Here is a 16,366-nt window from a genome sequence, read left to right on the forward strand (position 1 = left end):
AAGCTTCCAAGGTATCATGCATTGTGTATGCAAGTCATAGTTTTTCCTTCTTCAAAATGCATACTAACCTATGACTAAAATTTTCCTTTTGATAAAGTGGAAGGGTTGGTCATGATGATGAATAGTCAGTCAACTTGGCCTAATATTTTATGAGGTGAGAATTAAAGAATTAAAGTGTAGTAAGTGAAGTTGCAAAAATAAAGTTGCAAGAAATAAAAGATGTGAAAGTAAAGTTGTAGGAAATGAAGTACAAGTAAAGTTCGAGGAACTAAAGACTATGTTATTTGCAATAAAATAACTACACCATACTTTCAAGGAAATCATATCTATTGTACTTTTGTAAAAAAAAAAATCAATCCATTCAACAAAACAACAATAAGGTAATTTGTAATCGTGTAAGGAAATCATGTAGATGCCACAATTTTCTCTTCAACCCCCCTAATTCACTAATTCATGCCTAAAATTATTAATCAAGGTTATTTTAGATGAATGACATAAAACCATAAGAAATTATGCAAAGTCAAAGATTTCAGACCTATTATATAGGAATCCATGTAATTTTATAGGGAAACCTAAATTTCTATTGGAAATTCTAGGAATTGGCATAAGTATAAAAAATAGTGAAATAGAGTTAAAAAATGATAAATGAAGTTGACTCAAGCTCATGACAGTTATGATAACCACTTAAAAACTAAGAAAAATTAGATTCCATCTATAGGAAATATAAAACTATGCTAATTCACTATGTTTAACTGAAATAGTAAAGTAAATGATGATAGCATAAGCGATTAACATGGAAATAAAGTACAAAAGGTACAAATTTTTTTAAAGATTTATTATAGGTGGGCCCTTCTGAAGGCGTTCAAAAAAATTAATGAAATCAACGCAAAATGCTTGCCAAAAGAAACTATTTCTCCATTAATGAAAAATTAACATTTCATAAGTATAAAAATAAAAATTTGGAAGACTAAAATAACAACAACCTTTTCCTTTTCCTTGAAAACTATCAACCATCAACTAGCTCCAGTCCTCCTTTTATACAAAATGTTGATGGGGAATCATCCTTAATAAGAGGGTATTTTTCCTTCCAAAAATCCCTACAATTAGTGAATTTGTCCCTAGGGAGTGCTACATAACCACTTCTCATATAGCTATTGATAAGTCTTGTTTTCTATCAGCCTTGTACATGGATATTGGCAGGTGATGGGGAGAAATCCCCTATCTCCATGGTAGGATATTAGTAAGCTACTGGAGGAACTCATTTCTTCTTAGAAAACATGTCAAACTAAGATGCTAATGCTATAAATTTCACACAAATGGGTAAATATATTAAGCACACACTCAATATAAGTAATAATATTAAATGATTAAAATGCATATCAATAAATGCATGTTTTTATAAGGTGATATAGGTTATACATGGGATTTTAAATATAAAATTTAAGGGCTTATCAACGTGTCTTCCATATGATCCTTATATATTTGTGCCAACATCATCTTGTACTTTCCTTGTAGACCTGCAATCTTTTAGTTAAGCTTCTAACAAGGTAGAGTTGTCCATCATGTTAATTTTTAAAATGGATCTTATAATAACTATGCCTATAAGATAGACTTGAAATATACCTATTTTATAATTCAAGAAATGTATAGAATTGAAATATTTATAATAAAGTCAAAGAGATAATAAATTTTGAATTGATAAGTTACAAGATGACAACTTTTGAAAGCAAAAGTAATGTTAAATTATTTTTAATTAAAAAAAATAATAATACATAAAACATTTTAATCACTTTACTTTAATTTGTTCCTTTGGGTTATTGTTTTTATTTTCTTAATATTGAGATTATAACCTAACAAAAACCAAATTGATGAGACTCCCTTCTTTAGGGGACAATGCACTTCTCATGAATAATAATTGACCTACTTAAACTAACCCTTACCCATACATGTGACTTCCAAGGAATGATTTTTAACCATTTAAGGTCTACTCATACTACATACACAATTATCATCATCATCATCATCACCATCATTGGGTCTACCTTATTTTAGTTATTAATATTATTTTATGATGATCATAATATCTTTTTATAGTTCAAAAGAGCATAGTTTTCTTAATAAAAAAATAAAATCCTAAATTAATTTATATATTTAGCGTATAAATATATAATAAATATATTTATTTAATTTATTTATTTCAATTTATGTTTTTATAAACATGAAAAAGAGAAAATAAAAATACATGATAATATATTCAATGTACATCAAAATCATAATAAAATATCAAACTTAATTTAATTGACATTATTAAAAAATCATAAAATTTAATGAATACTTAATTTAATTGACATTATTAAAAAATCATAAAATTTAATGAATTCCGTATATTCATTTAGACACATCTCATAAATACATAAAATTATTATTTGATTATTTTAGAAAATACATTATGTAGAAATTAAAAAAATTTCTTTGGATATTATAAATTAGATATCAAACTCATCAAGGAGGAAATGAATAAGTTAATTACAATAAAAGTACCATAAATACTATAATTGTTTTGTTTAAAAAAGAAAGAAATTAAGGATATACTAACAAAAGTGAAAGAGGAACTAAAAATTAAATAAATAAATCAAAACAAATTACCTTACAGAAGTAACAAGGTCAGGAAAAATGAATAAGCATAAAGTTAGGCTGATGTATGAAAAACTCAGTGAATATATAAGCTTAAAAGGGTTAATAATATTTATAAATAAAAACCTCACTACACAAGCACATGTTGAATTAAGGAATGAAGTTTAAAAAAGGTAAAGGAAGCTTCGAATGAGGTTCAAAAAAGATAAATGAAGTTCAAAATAAGCAGAGGAAGCCATGAAGGAAGGAAAATGGGAAATAATTAGAGATAAAAAAACTACTATAAAGGAGAGAGTCTAGAATGATCTTAATGAAAGAGGAATTTGGGATAGTTCGGAGCGTTTTGGAAACTAAGGAGGCTTTCCATTGAACAAAGGTGCTATGTTAAGTTGGATCCCAAGTGAACTTGATATTAACCTTTTAGTTGAAATCTATGAGTGTGAGGAGTCTACTGTCCCTAACATAGAAATACTTCTCTTTTGGTTAGCATAGAACAAGAATAACTATCACAGATGGATTGGAGGCATAGCCTAACAAATCAAATAATGTTTCTCCTCACATTCAACTTCATAAGATAAACCAGATCGTTGAATACTCTTACATATAAATATCTAACATCAATGCTAATATTTGTGTAGAAATTTGTTATTTCACACCTATTAATTCTAATTATTGTGATAAAAACAATATGGAGATTTTAATACTACATATGCTACTAATCAAGTTATTCTATTAAGAAAGTATTCCAACCCTAATTGTATAACCCTCCCTCCACACCTACCAAAGTAACTGGCCAATTGGGGTAAACATGTGATAAAGAGTTATTATAACATGATTCAACTCCCCATGTAGAAGTTAAGGAAGGGGAACCGATCGAACACAAACAACTTGACCTTCTACACATGCAACAGAACTCCCAAGAGCCATCCAATCCATCCAGGTGATCAACCCTTGAGATAAAATGACTTTTTGTTGTATTAAATCCTTAGTAGCTCCATTGACATGGTCATGGCCACAACTGGGACGCTTCATTCACTCCCACAATAAGGCATGTGTGCGACTAGGGACGTTTCCAGGTATTTTTGTGCCAACAACTCCAGATTTTGTGCCACTTTTTCAGGGCCGGGACTCAGGCCACTGCCCAAAACTCCATGAAACTTCCAGAAATGAAAATTAACATTGAAAGAATTATACATATGAAAATAATTCAACAAGGACATGATTGGACCCCTACTCGCCATGACAGACATTTCTTCAAACATGTCACAAACATGCATCCTACATGTCTAAATAACAAATTCGAGAATAGGGGTCTCAAGATTATCCGATATTCACTGAGAAGAATTGTTGCATCATCGCAATAACTTAATTATAATCTATTAAGCCACATATTCATTATATAAATAGTGGTTAACCAAAACATGATGAGAGAAACCCTATCATAAAACCCATTAATAACCAGCATATAATGAATAGAAATATCAAGGGTATAATGGCCATATAAGTCACATATAAACAAGTATATTTACCCATAAAATACCAAGGAGAAAGAGAACTATCATTGATGTTTTCATAGGCCAACCAAGTATGGGACTTCCACGAACCACTTGACTGTAGACATGTTGAACCAAATCTTTCTTTCAGCCAGTCATCCTCATGCCATATTCCAAGCATGAAAGTGGGGATCTCATAAAACAAATCAATCGAAACCATCCAAGGCTTCCATAGGCCAAACCACCTCAACCATCAAATAATGATTCCACCTTAAGGTTAGAAATCAATAACCATCACCAGATTTGTCTCTACCCAAGCTATCGAAGGCTCTAGAGTGTTTTATCTACCTAAGGCTTCCAGGACCAGTAACTCAACCAAAAATTTGACTTGAGGCTTCCAAACCCTTTGTTGAACCAAATCTTCCACGACTAGTAACTCAACCCACCAAGTTCTTCCAGAATATTTATGCAACCAAGGCTTCCAAAACTAGTAACTCAACCCAAGCCGCTATAGGGCTTCTACATTGTTTGTCCAATCAAGGCTTCTAGGAACTAATAACTCAACCCATAGACAAAAGCACAAGAAAACCAACTAGAAAAAAAAAGGAAAACCCACAACACCATGGCTATCTAGGAAATGGAAAGGCTAGGAAAAAGCACTATCAATCCAGGAAATCCTCCATGCCAATGACAAATCATAACCAAATAACCACATGCATATGTCATGCATGCCAACACAAGCAAGGAAATCATACATGCAACTTCGTACCGGCAAGAAAAATCCATTGTAGTTGTTGATCTTGATGTCATGTTACGATTTCCTACTCCTCCTTTGCATTATTTCTCCAAATCCCAAGTATACCACACTCTTCCAAGAGTGCTCAAAGAAAACTCCAAGTGTCCAAGAGTATAAGAGATAGATCGAAAATGAGGGCTCCACAACTAAACTAATCAAAATCCATGAATAGATCCTCATAGCATTTTCATTAATGTGGCCTCTATTTTCTTCATTTTCCATTATTTTCCTTAATATTCCTCCTCACATGAAACTTGAGACCTTTCACCTTTATTTTATTCTAATTTCCGTTACTTTGATAAATAAATTGCCAAAAATTCCATTTTTCCTTTCCAAAGCCTTAGTCATTTCCTTTGCCAATTTCTAGAGCCATTAATTAATCACAAGTAGTCCCCATCACTATGTTTATTGCCAACATTCAGCTTCGAATATGTGTCCCATGACCAAGGTCTTCTTTTACCTTTATCAATTTTTACATGGATTTTTTTACCAGGGTTGTTATAGAACCATACCCCTTGGGGGAACACCATCCTTAGTGTTCAACAACACCTACAACCAAAAATATGATGTAAACAAAACATACTTCCCATGGAGATTTAGAACTTATCTCATTGCAGTATTTACAATGATCAACCTACTGATAAGAAAACCAACATGACAACCGTAATGGTATGACAGGCATATCACTTATCAGAACTTTATAACACTTCTCGGGGTGGTATTTACATCCATATACATATGTAAATATACCAAAACATATACAAAACATAATCCAATCATTCACTCAAACAACGAATATAGAAGGATACATAGCCCACATCTGATCTATCATCTCAAATGTAGCATCATCGTGTCCAAAGTGCTTCCACTACACTTTAACCTACTCGATTTCTTGGTTTCGGAGCATGATCATGTTTCTCTGGAATATACACTGAAGTTCCGACTGGAATCGGCCTTGTGGATCCACCTGTAATACAGACTAGTACATTATATGATCAACATATTTAACATATTTCTTAAGTAATGTGACATGGAGAACATCATGGAATTTCACTGTCGAAGATAGTACAAGTCTATAGGCCAACTTGCCACATGATCCAATCCACAAAGATATATTCTTGGGATTTATGAATAAGTACAAATGATCTCGAACTTGAAACTCCTTAAACAACCTATTTTGATCTCCATAACTCTTCTGTCTATCGTGTGGTACCTTTAGATTATTCTTGATTACCTACATTTTTTGTTCCATTTCTTCCAACATGTCCGGAACAATCAACACCTTATTCACTAGATCATTCCAACTAATGAGAGTATTAAAACTCCATCCATACCATGCCTCAAAAAGAATAATCCTAAAAAACTCCTTATATCCATTGTTGTAAGCAAACTCTACCAGTGGAAGATAATCTTCCCACTTTCATTGTTGATGCATCACATACATCCTCAACATATCATCCAATATCATGTTGACCCTCTCTATCTGCCCATCTATTTGTGGATGATAAGTTGTGCTAAAGGCCAACTTTGTACTCAAACTTGCAAATAACTCTTTCTAGAAGCTAGAAGTGAACATGGAATCCCTATCTGATATGATATTCATTTGTACACCATGCAACCTTGTTATATCCATAATGAATACCTATGCTACATCATCAGTTGAATAAGTAGACTTTACTAGAAGGAAGTGCACTATCTTAGTGAACCTTTCCATAACGACCATAATTGAGTCATGTTGTCTAGATTTATTGGGAAAACTTATAATTAAGTCCATGGAAATGACCTCCCATTTCCACTCTAGAATTGAGATCAGTTGTAGTAACCCACCTCGATGCTTACACTCTACCTTTACATGTTGACAATCCAAGCATCTAGCCACAAACTCTATCATTTATTTTTTCAACCTTGGTCAATAGTAGAACTTATTCATTGCTATCAGTGTCTTCAAATATACTGGGTGACTTGAATATGGTTTCACATAAAACTCCCTTAAGATAAGCTTCTTAAGATAATTGTCATCTCACACATATATACTGTTGCTAAATCTGACCAAACCATCTGCTATGAGATAATAGTCCACATCTTGTGCACCTGTACCTACGTATGTACTTTTTCCTATACATGCACTATGCTGTAACTTGTGCCTGAGCTCCATGTACTTGTTATCCTACTGACCTACCTATAATATATAAGCATGTAAATATGTCCCATAAGAACTAATAGTTGTTATGTGGTTCACCTATATTTTCCTACTAAGAGCATCTGCTACCATGTTCTCTTTACCTTTAATGTACTTGATATCAAAGTCAAACCTACTGATTGTGGCCAACCATCTAATTTTTCTGTCATTCAAATTTAGTAGGTCAAATAGATACCTCAATCCACTATGATCGCTCATTAGTACAAATCTCCTGCCAAGACGATAGTGCCTCCACATATTTAATGCATGGATGATTGTTGCCAACTCAAGATCATGTGTCTGATAATTTTGTGAGTTCTCATTCAGTTTCCATGACTCATAGCATACTATCTATCCCTCATTCATAAGAACTCCAGCAAGTCCTCTCTTGCAACCATGTATGCATACCACAAACTCTTTTTGTGGATCTGCAATCTTTAGCACTGGAGCATTTCTCAACAATTGTTTCAACTTTTGAAAACTTGTTGCACATTCTTTTGTTTATTCAAAATTCTTACCTTTCCTTTACAATGTTGTGATGGGATTTATAATTTGTGATAAGTTCTTGATCAAACTCTTGTAATAATATTCTAACCCAATAAATGATCTTACTTCATCCACATTCATTGGAGCTTCTCATTCCATGATTACAATGATCTTTTCTGGATCTACTCTAATTCTTTCCTTGGAAACACCATATCCCAAGTAATGTACCTTTGCCTTAAAGAAACTGCATTTGCTAAGATTAACATACAACTGGTCCTTGCTTAACAATCTCAAAACTGCTACTAAATGTTCGGCATGTTCTTATTCAGTTTTAAAATATATCAAGATGTCATCAATGAACAAAATAAAAAGCTTGTCCAAATAAGGATGAAACACACTAGTCATCAAATAAATAAAAGTAGTTGGAGCATTATTCAAACCAAATGGAACGACAACAAACTCATAATGTTTGTACCTAGTCCAAAATGTTGTCTTATCAATGCCATCTTCTTTAATGCATACCTGATGATATCTAGATCTCAAATAAATCTTCAAAAACATTATTGCTCCCTTCAACTGATCGAACAAATCATCAATACTTGGCAATGGATTCCTATTCTTGATGGTCACTTTCTTCAAATACTTGTAATCAATGCATAAACTAATAGTACAATCCTTCTTCTTCAAAAACAATACATGTGCGCCCCATGGTGATAAAATTGGCCTAATGTATCCCTTGTCAAGCATTTCCTTCAACTGCAACTTTAGCTCTACCAACTCTAGAGTGCTCGTATTATATGGTGCTTTTGATGTTGGTTCTTCCCTTGGTACAAACTCAATAGAAAAATCTACTTCTTTGTGAGGAAGAAACTCTGAAATATTTATGGGAAATATATCTTTAAACTGTTGTAAAATAGGGTACCTTCTGAAAACATTTCATCCTAAACTTCCTTACCTTTGTCACAATAAATGTGCATTGAAAATAACACACATCCTTTTCTATGACTGCACTTTGCTTGCATAACTATCATCAATCTAACTGATGTTGCTTTCTTCTTACCCTTGCAATATTTAATGTTCTCCATTCTCATCCAAGCACACAATAGCTTTATCATAATAATCCACCTTGGTTCTATGGAGATACAACGAGACCATAGCCAAAATAATGTTATAAAAACCCAATGGAAATACATTCAAATGTGTTGATGTAGACATACCATTTAACTCGAATTCATAAGATCTCAGCCAATGACAAACTTGCTTCTTTGTACCTGTAACCAAATGTACTAACCGAGATTCTACATGCACTTCTTTATTCAAGCCACACTTATGCGCCAAGTCAGGATTAACATAACTATAATTAGATCCAGGTTGAATCAAAATAGAAACAACTTGATCACAAAGCTTACCATCCATCTCGATAATAGACATTTGGTGATATGCTTTCCTGTTATCCAACGTTGCATAGATCTGAGGAACACTCTGTCTAACATCTTTCACTTTCTGGGCTTCCTGTGCACTGTAGATCTATTGTCTACCACCCTAATGTTGTGGAAAATCTCTCCTGCGATGATCCTTGCCACAAGTCCAACCCTATATAGCCTTCCAACCTCCATCATTTTTTTTCTCCTCAGACTGGAATCCCTTCCCTTTGTGAGATGTAATGAAGTTCTTTTTCCGTGCTGCATTCTCTTTTTACCAGTGTCTTGAGGCCTTTCTCGCTTCTTATCCAATTTCCATTTATTCCTTGCATTACCTTTCTGATTTGGTTTAGTCTAAGATATATGCTTTTATTTCTCATAATAATTCTTTAGCTTCCAAATGGCCTCCTCTAACGATCTAGGCTCATCAAACACAATCATGTCCTTGAATGCTATTGACAACCTTCCAATGAATCTCTGAATGTTGGCATTCTCATCCTTGAGGTAAGGCACATATCTCAACAACTCCATAAATCTACTAGTGTACTCCTCATCATTCATAGAGCCCATATTTAGCTGATAAAAATATTTTTCCCTATCAATGTAGTACCTATCTGATAGATACTTATTCCTAAATAGTCTCTCGAATTCACTCTAATTCAACTCCTCCTCATAAATATCTTAGACGTTGTTTAGATATTCCCACTAGATATTTGCTTTACATTCAAGACTGAGTGTAGTTATTCTAGCCCTCATGTTCTCTGAGTACTCATGAAATGTAAAGAACTTAGCCATTCCAAGAAACCATGCTACTGCATCCTATATTTTCTTCACTTCCCCATCGAATGTAGGTGGCTTTTCTTTCTTTAACTGAAACTACAAATATCCCCTATCACTCCTCTTCTAAGGATGATAAAAATGATGACCATGATACCTGTCAGAACCAGAACTAGAATAGTACCTATGTCCATCACCTTTCCTATCTAGAGTATCCAAGCTCCTTCCATCTCTAATTGTGTCATCTCTATCTGACATGTACCCACTACGATACCTATTGCCATATGCCCCATTAGTTATGTCCTCCTGTCCATGGATAATCCGAAGTGGTGCCTGTCTCTACGGTTATGAAAAAATTTGAAGGATTACTGCATTAACCTCTACTTGTTTCTCCTGTGGCTGCATTATTTTTTCATTATCTACTTTACAACTTCTTATCTCTACCTTCAAACTTATTAATGTGTTTTTTAAGTCATAAGAATTCCCAACACCATGCTTCTCATATGATACATAGGGAGAGTCTAAGGGAACTGTAGTCTACCATATTGCTAGTCATCTTTGTTTTTTCTCTTCTTGCAAGGTATATCATGTCAGCTAAACCAAAATACCAATAAACCAACGTACCTTAGTGTAGTTTATGGAAGGATGTCTCGTCTGCAAGACCAACTAGATTAGCGCAATACACACACACACACACACACACACACACACACATATATATAGATCAACATTTATTCATCATTTCGATCATTATATAGTCACCAATGCATGGTAATACCAACCATACGATATGGCATCATGCATGACAGCTACAACCACATCAATGTTTGCATAACGCTATATAACCACTAACATGCATAACTAATTCATAACTGACATACACTCATGAAAACCACATAGAATGACAATGCCATCAACTTCCGCATGGAGAAATCATTGTAACCATGACCAACACCATGCACAGGGAACAATCACATAGACCACAATTATAAGGAACACATATATGCAACCTACATTAATGCATGACCAACACACCGCCAATCCAGTCCAAGCAACAAACCATGCTTTGATGCTAATATGTAGCACCCTCCTCCCATATATACCCAAGTAATCAGCCAATTGGTGTAAACATGTGATGAAGAGTTATTATGATATGATTCAACTCCCCATGTAAAAGTTAAGGAAGTGGAACTGATAGAACAAAAACAACTTGACCTTCTACATATGCAACATAGCCCCCATGAGCCATATAACCCATCCACGTATACAACCCTTGAGACAAACTAAATTCTTGCTACATTGAAGCTGCAATCTCTCCCTTGACATGGGCATGCATGCAACTTTGGGCCCTCCATTCTCTCCCACAACAAGGCATGCATGTGATTGGGGACTTTTCTAAGTAGTTTTGTGCTAGTGACTCCTCATTCTGCGCCACCTTTTCAGGGGCAGGACTCGTGCCACTACCCAAAACTCCGTGAAACTTCCAGAATAAAAATTAACATTGAAATAATGATATGGATGCAAATACTTGAACAACGGCATGACTAGAGCCCTACTAGCCATGATAGGCATTTCATCAAACATGTCACAAATATGCATCCTACAGGTCTAAACAACATATATGAGCATAGGGGTCTCAATCTTATTTGAGATTCACTACCAAGTAATGTTTCCTCATCACAATAACCACATTACCATGTATTAAGTCCCATATTTATTGTACATTTAGTGAGTAACCAAAACATGTGAGAGCCATACATTTCCACTATCATAAAACTCATTCACAAGCAACATATAACCAACAAAAATATCAAGTATATAATATCCATATAAGACACATATAAAAAAAGTATATTTACCCATAAAATTCCAAGGAAAAGGAGAACTCTTATTGATGTTTGCATAGGACGACCAAGTATGGGACTTCCACGAACCACCCGACCATGGACTAGGCTAAACCAAATCTTTATTTCATCTGGTCACCTCATGCCATGCATGAATGTGTGATCTCAAAAGACAAAACAATCGAAACCATATAGGGCTTCTAGAGGCCAAACCACCTCAACCCTTAACCAGTGATTCCACTTCATGGTCGGACATCCCTAACCATCACCAGATTCGTCTCTACCAAGTTGTCAAGGGCTCTAGAGTCTTTGTTCCAACCAGAGCTCCCAGGCTCATAACTCAACCCATAACTATTATCGGGTTTCCAGAGCGTTTATCCAACCAAGGCTTCCAAGACTAGTAACTCAATTAACCAAGGGATTCCAGAGAATTTTTTCAACTGAGGCTTCTAGGACTAGTAACTCAACCTAAGTTTTCACGGGGGTTCGAGAGCGTTTGTCCAACTAAGTCTTCTAGGAATTAATAGCTCAACCCTCAGCCAAAGGCACAAGAAAACCAACCAGAAAACAAAAGTAAAGCCTAGAACACCATGGCTATCTAAGAAATGGCAAGGATAGGGAAAAGCACAGCCAATCTAGGCAATCCTATATTCCAATGACAAATCATAACCAAATAACCATATGCATATGCCATGCATGACAAAACTAGCAAGGAAATAATACATGAAACTTGGTACCTGCAAGAAAAATATGTTGTAGTTGTTGATCCCAATGTCATCTTGCACTTTCCTACTCTACCTTTGCCTTCTTTCTCCAAATCCCAAGTACACCACATTCCTCCAAGAGTGCTCCAAGAAAAATATAAGTTTCCAAGAGTATGAGAGAGAGAGAGAGAGAGAAAATGAGAGCTCCAAAACTAAACTTGTCAAAAGCAATGAACTAATCCTCAGAAGCATTTTTATTAATGTGGCCTCTATTTTCTTCATTTTCCATTATCTTCCTTCATTTTCCTCCTCATGTGCAACTCGTGACCTTTCACCTTCATTTCCTCCCGATTTCCATTATTTTCAAAAACAAATTGCTAAAAATTCCATTTTTCCTTTCGAAAGCCCTAGCCATTTACTTTGCCAATTTCAAGAGCCGTTAATTAATCACAAGTGATCCCCATCACTATTTTTCTACCCAACATTCAGCTTGGAATACATGTCCCATGATCAAGGTCTTAATTTATGTTTATTAACTTTTACATCAATCTTTTACGAGGGTTGTTACACTGATATTTTATGACTAGATGAAGAAATTATTTCAGCTAACAAATATAGAAGAAACTATGAAGACTTCTCCAATATATTTTTTGGTATTGATCTAGTCAAAATATGAAGTTACCAAGAACAAATAATTCACAAGGGTGTAATGAAATGGTCAAGCTCCAATCGCATGACTTCTATTCATGGGATAGGAATTAGTGTGGTCCACTATGTGGACTTTGACATTTACATATCAAATCAAACATAATTGTTAACCTTTCAACTGCCTATGAATCTAACTTTAATCATGGACCTTTCACCCTAACTCTAAACTTTTCCATGTATAATGGCCCCATTCAACCAAATTTTAATAATGGAAAGCATATGTTTTTTTTAAAAAGTAATCCTTATCTTTTCTTACATGATTTAAATAATAACCTAAATCTTCTAAATTATATGGACATCAACAAATACATTTACACAATTTTACAATGAACTTTTGTATCTCCATAAATAAGTTCATTTTCAATGTGTTAGAAGCAAGTTTGTCCCTTGTTTCCTACATTTTTTGACATGTACAGTGATAAGTTAGAAGAAGAAGATTACATTGGCCCAATTCTTGCTAATATAGCCATCATTCATCTTCTTTACGCTAATGATATTGTTCTTATGGCAAGGATTCCATATGATCTTAGAAAGCAACTAAGAATTGTTAAGGATTTCTACTCCAATATAGGTCTAAGTAATAATAGTCGAAAAATTTAGGTCATGATAATTAATTCTAATAATATCAATCATAATACTTTTGTTTATAACAACAATAACTTGGAGGATTTTCCTTCTTACAAATATCTTGGAATCAATATTCATCACAAGCTCAACTATAATCATAACATTGAAAAAATGATAAATAGAGGGTAGAAAGCTTATTATGGGTGTGAAAACAATTCAAAATTAGTAAACCTTTGTATATGAGATAAGAAAAAACTATCTTTTTCAACATTCTTTTTACTCTTGCTATTTTATATTAATACAAATTTTGGGGAAGCAATATCTCGAGAGTGATGGAGAAAGATAAAATATACCCAAATAAATTGTATAACCTATAATCTCAAAATTAAAGGAAATAATATTAATGCTATCCTTTTTACAAAAGAAAACATTTTTTCCATTGACAACACAAGCATGACCATGTATGAAGGCAAGTTGAACAACTTGGAAGGTAAGAGGCTTCCAAAAATTGCTTCTAACTCTAGTTGAAACCACATTTAGCTCAAGTCAAGATGCTATAAGGATGCCTAACTCTCGGCAAACCATTAGGGGATAAATGAAGACATCATTATGCCACATAAGGATAATGCCAAAAGTGTTATTGAAATACATAATTTAAGGGGGAAATGAGTTGTTAAAGGAAAAATAAAATTAAGATATTATAAAGAGGCGATGCACCATGATCTAAAAGATCAAAAGTATATTATTATTGTCGCAAGTGTAAAGATGAAAATAAATATTGCTAAAATAAGAATTAATTCTCATGAGTTCCATAGTGAAATTAAGCTTTCATCGATTCCGAGATCAAAAGTATATTATTATTGTGGCAAGCGTAAAGATGAAAATAGATATTGCTAAAATAAGAATTAATTCTCATGAGCTCCATAGTGAAATTGAGCTTTCATCAATTCCCAAAATGCCTTCGATGAAAGAGAAGACTTTGTCACCTTTGTAACATTAAGAATGTTGCATAATTTTTTTTTCTTAAAATGCACTACATATTGAAAGATTAGATCTCATGTTAGAAATATTTACTGCAAGAGCAATCTTCCTCATATTTTTTTTAAATGAACTATGGTAATGTGGAGCATCTTTGGAAATGATTTTTAAACTAAAAAAAATTAAGTTCCAATAAACCATCAACATAATTTAAGTGGAAACTAATTGTAATAATCATCATTATCCATCTAAAACTTATTATGTTATAAACTCTCATCATTTAAATTTTTGTGTTACCAAATCTCATAATTATATATTAATATTTAATATATTTATTTTATTTGTAAAATTGTGATAAATAATATAATACAATAACAATTATTTATATATTTATTTGCATTTACTCTAGAGATTTTGAGTTGATAAAATATATTAAATAAACCAACTCACCTGAAAAATAATATTATTTAACATCAATTTTACCTTAACTTATAATTCAACTCAACATATAAAATTTTAAAAAATGTTTAAGTCTTACCAATATATAAACTAAATAGAAAATTACACTAAAAAAGTGCTTGATTTATCTAAACATATATTATTTGATTTACATGGATGTCTACAAAATAAAATCATTGGTTCACTCGAATTTTAAAATGTCTTTGTTTTATCCCATGTCAACCATGGGTGTTTAGCATGGATATGGGGAACTTGTGTTTGATATACCGTTCACTGGCCACACATCTAGGGAACCTGTATTTGGTCTACCGTGCAATGGCCATTTCAAATTACATTTTACGGTGTTTGGCTAAGTGATTTATCGAGCATCGTCAATAATCATATCAACTAAATCAACCAGTCATGGGTAACGTAATCAAATAATGGTAGAAGATTGGGATCTGGTTGCAAGTTCCATTCTTCTTTCCATACAACATTCATTTTTGTGTGATGAGGTATCGAAATCGGGAGAGAGTTTATCCCAAAATCTCCAACAGTGGGTTTGTTTGCCCACGCTTTTCTATAAATTTAGGAAGTTGTGTTGAGTGAGTAAACCATCACTACAGCAAATGCTTTCAAAAAGCACTGCCAAAGAGTGAGCGGAGGGAGATCGGACAGTAGTTTTTCAGTTGGAAACAGTAGGAAAGTGCAGAGGTCATATATACAGCGGATCCATGGCTTCCAGCGGCGATCATGAGAAGCAAGAGATCAGACTGTTCGGAGTGGATCTCAACCAGCACAACACTAATTGCATCCATGATAACCACCAAGTAAAGGAAATTTCAGGAGGCGAAACACGTGCAAACAAGGAAGGTCATAAAGAGGTGCCGGAGTTAGAGGGTTCTGCTTCCAAGAACATTAGCTCCGCTCAGGGCCCAGAAGCCCGTGTTTTTCCTTGCCGCTATTGCCCAAGAAAGTTCTACAATTGTAAGGCGCTGGGAGGCCATCAGAATGCCCATAAGAGAGAGCGAGCTGCAGCCAAATCGAATCCCAGTCTGAATAGCCTGCCAACCGAGAGATTTCAGTACCCTCCTGTGGGACAGAAGCCTGCTCATGCTATTTTTGCTTCCAATCGTAGACTTTGTAACAATTTTGAGTTCCAGAGAGTGGAGCTCTCAAATAATCAGCCTCACTTTGAGCAGTGGCCACACAACATTCTTGTCAACCTGGCATCGAACTCTCTGTCTTCTGTCAAAAGGGCCAGTAATGCCATCGAATCGGCGTTGAGCTCTTTACCCTCTGTGAAAAGGCCCAGAAACGATGATCCTGAGCAGCACAATA

Source organism: Pinus tabuliformis, chromosome 2_1 (genome assembly GCF_031772625.1).
Source record: "Pinus tabuliformis cultivar Carrire ecotype Pingquan chromosome 2_1, CPIR1, whole genome shotgun sequence".
NCBI classification, from domain to species: Eukaryota; Viridiplantae; Streptophyta; class Pinopsida; order Pinales; family Pinaceae; genus Pinus; species Pinus tabuliformis.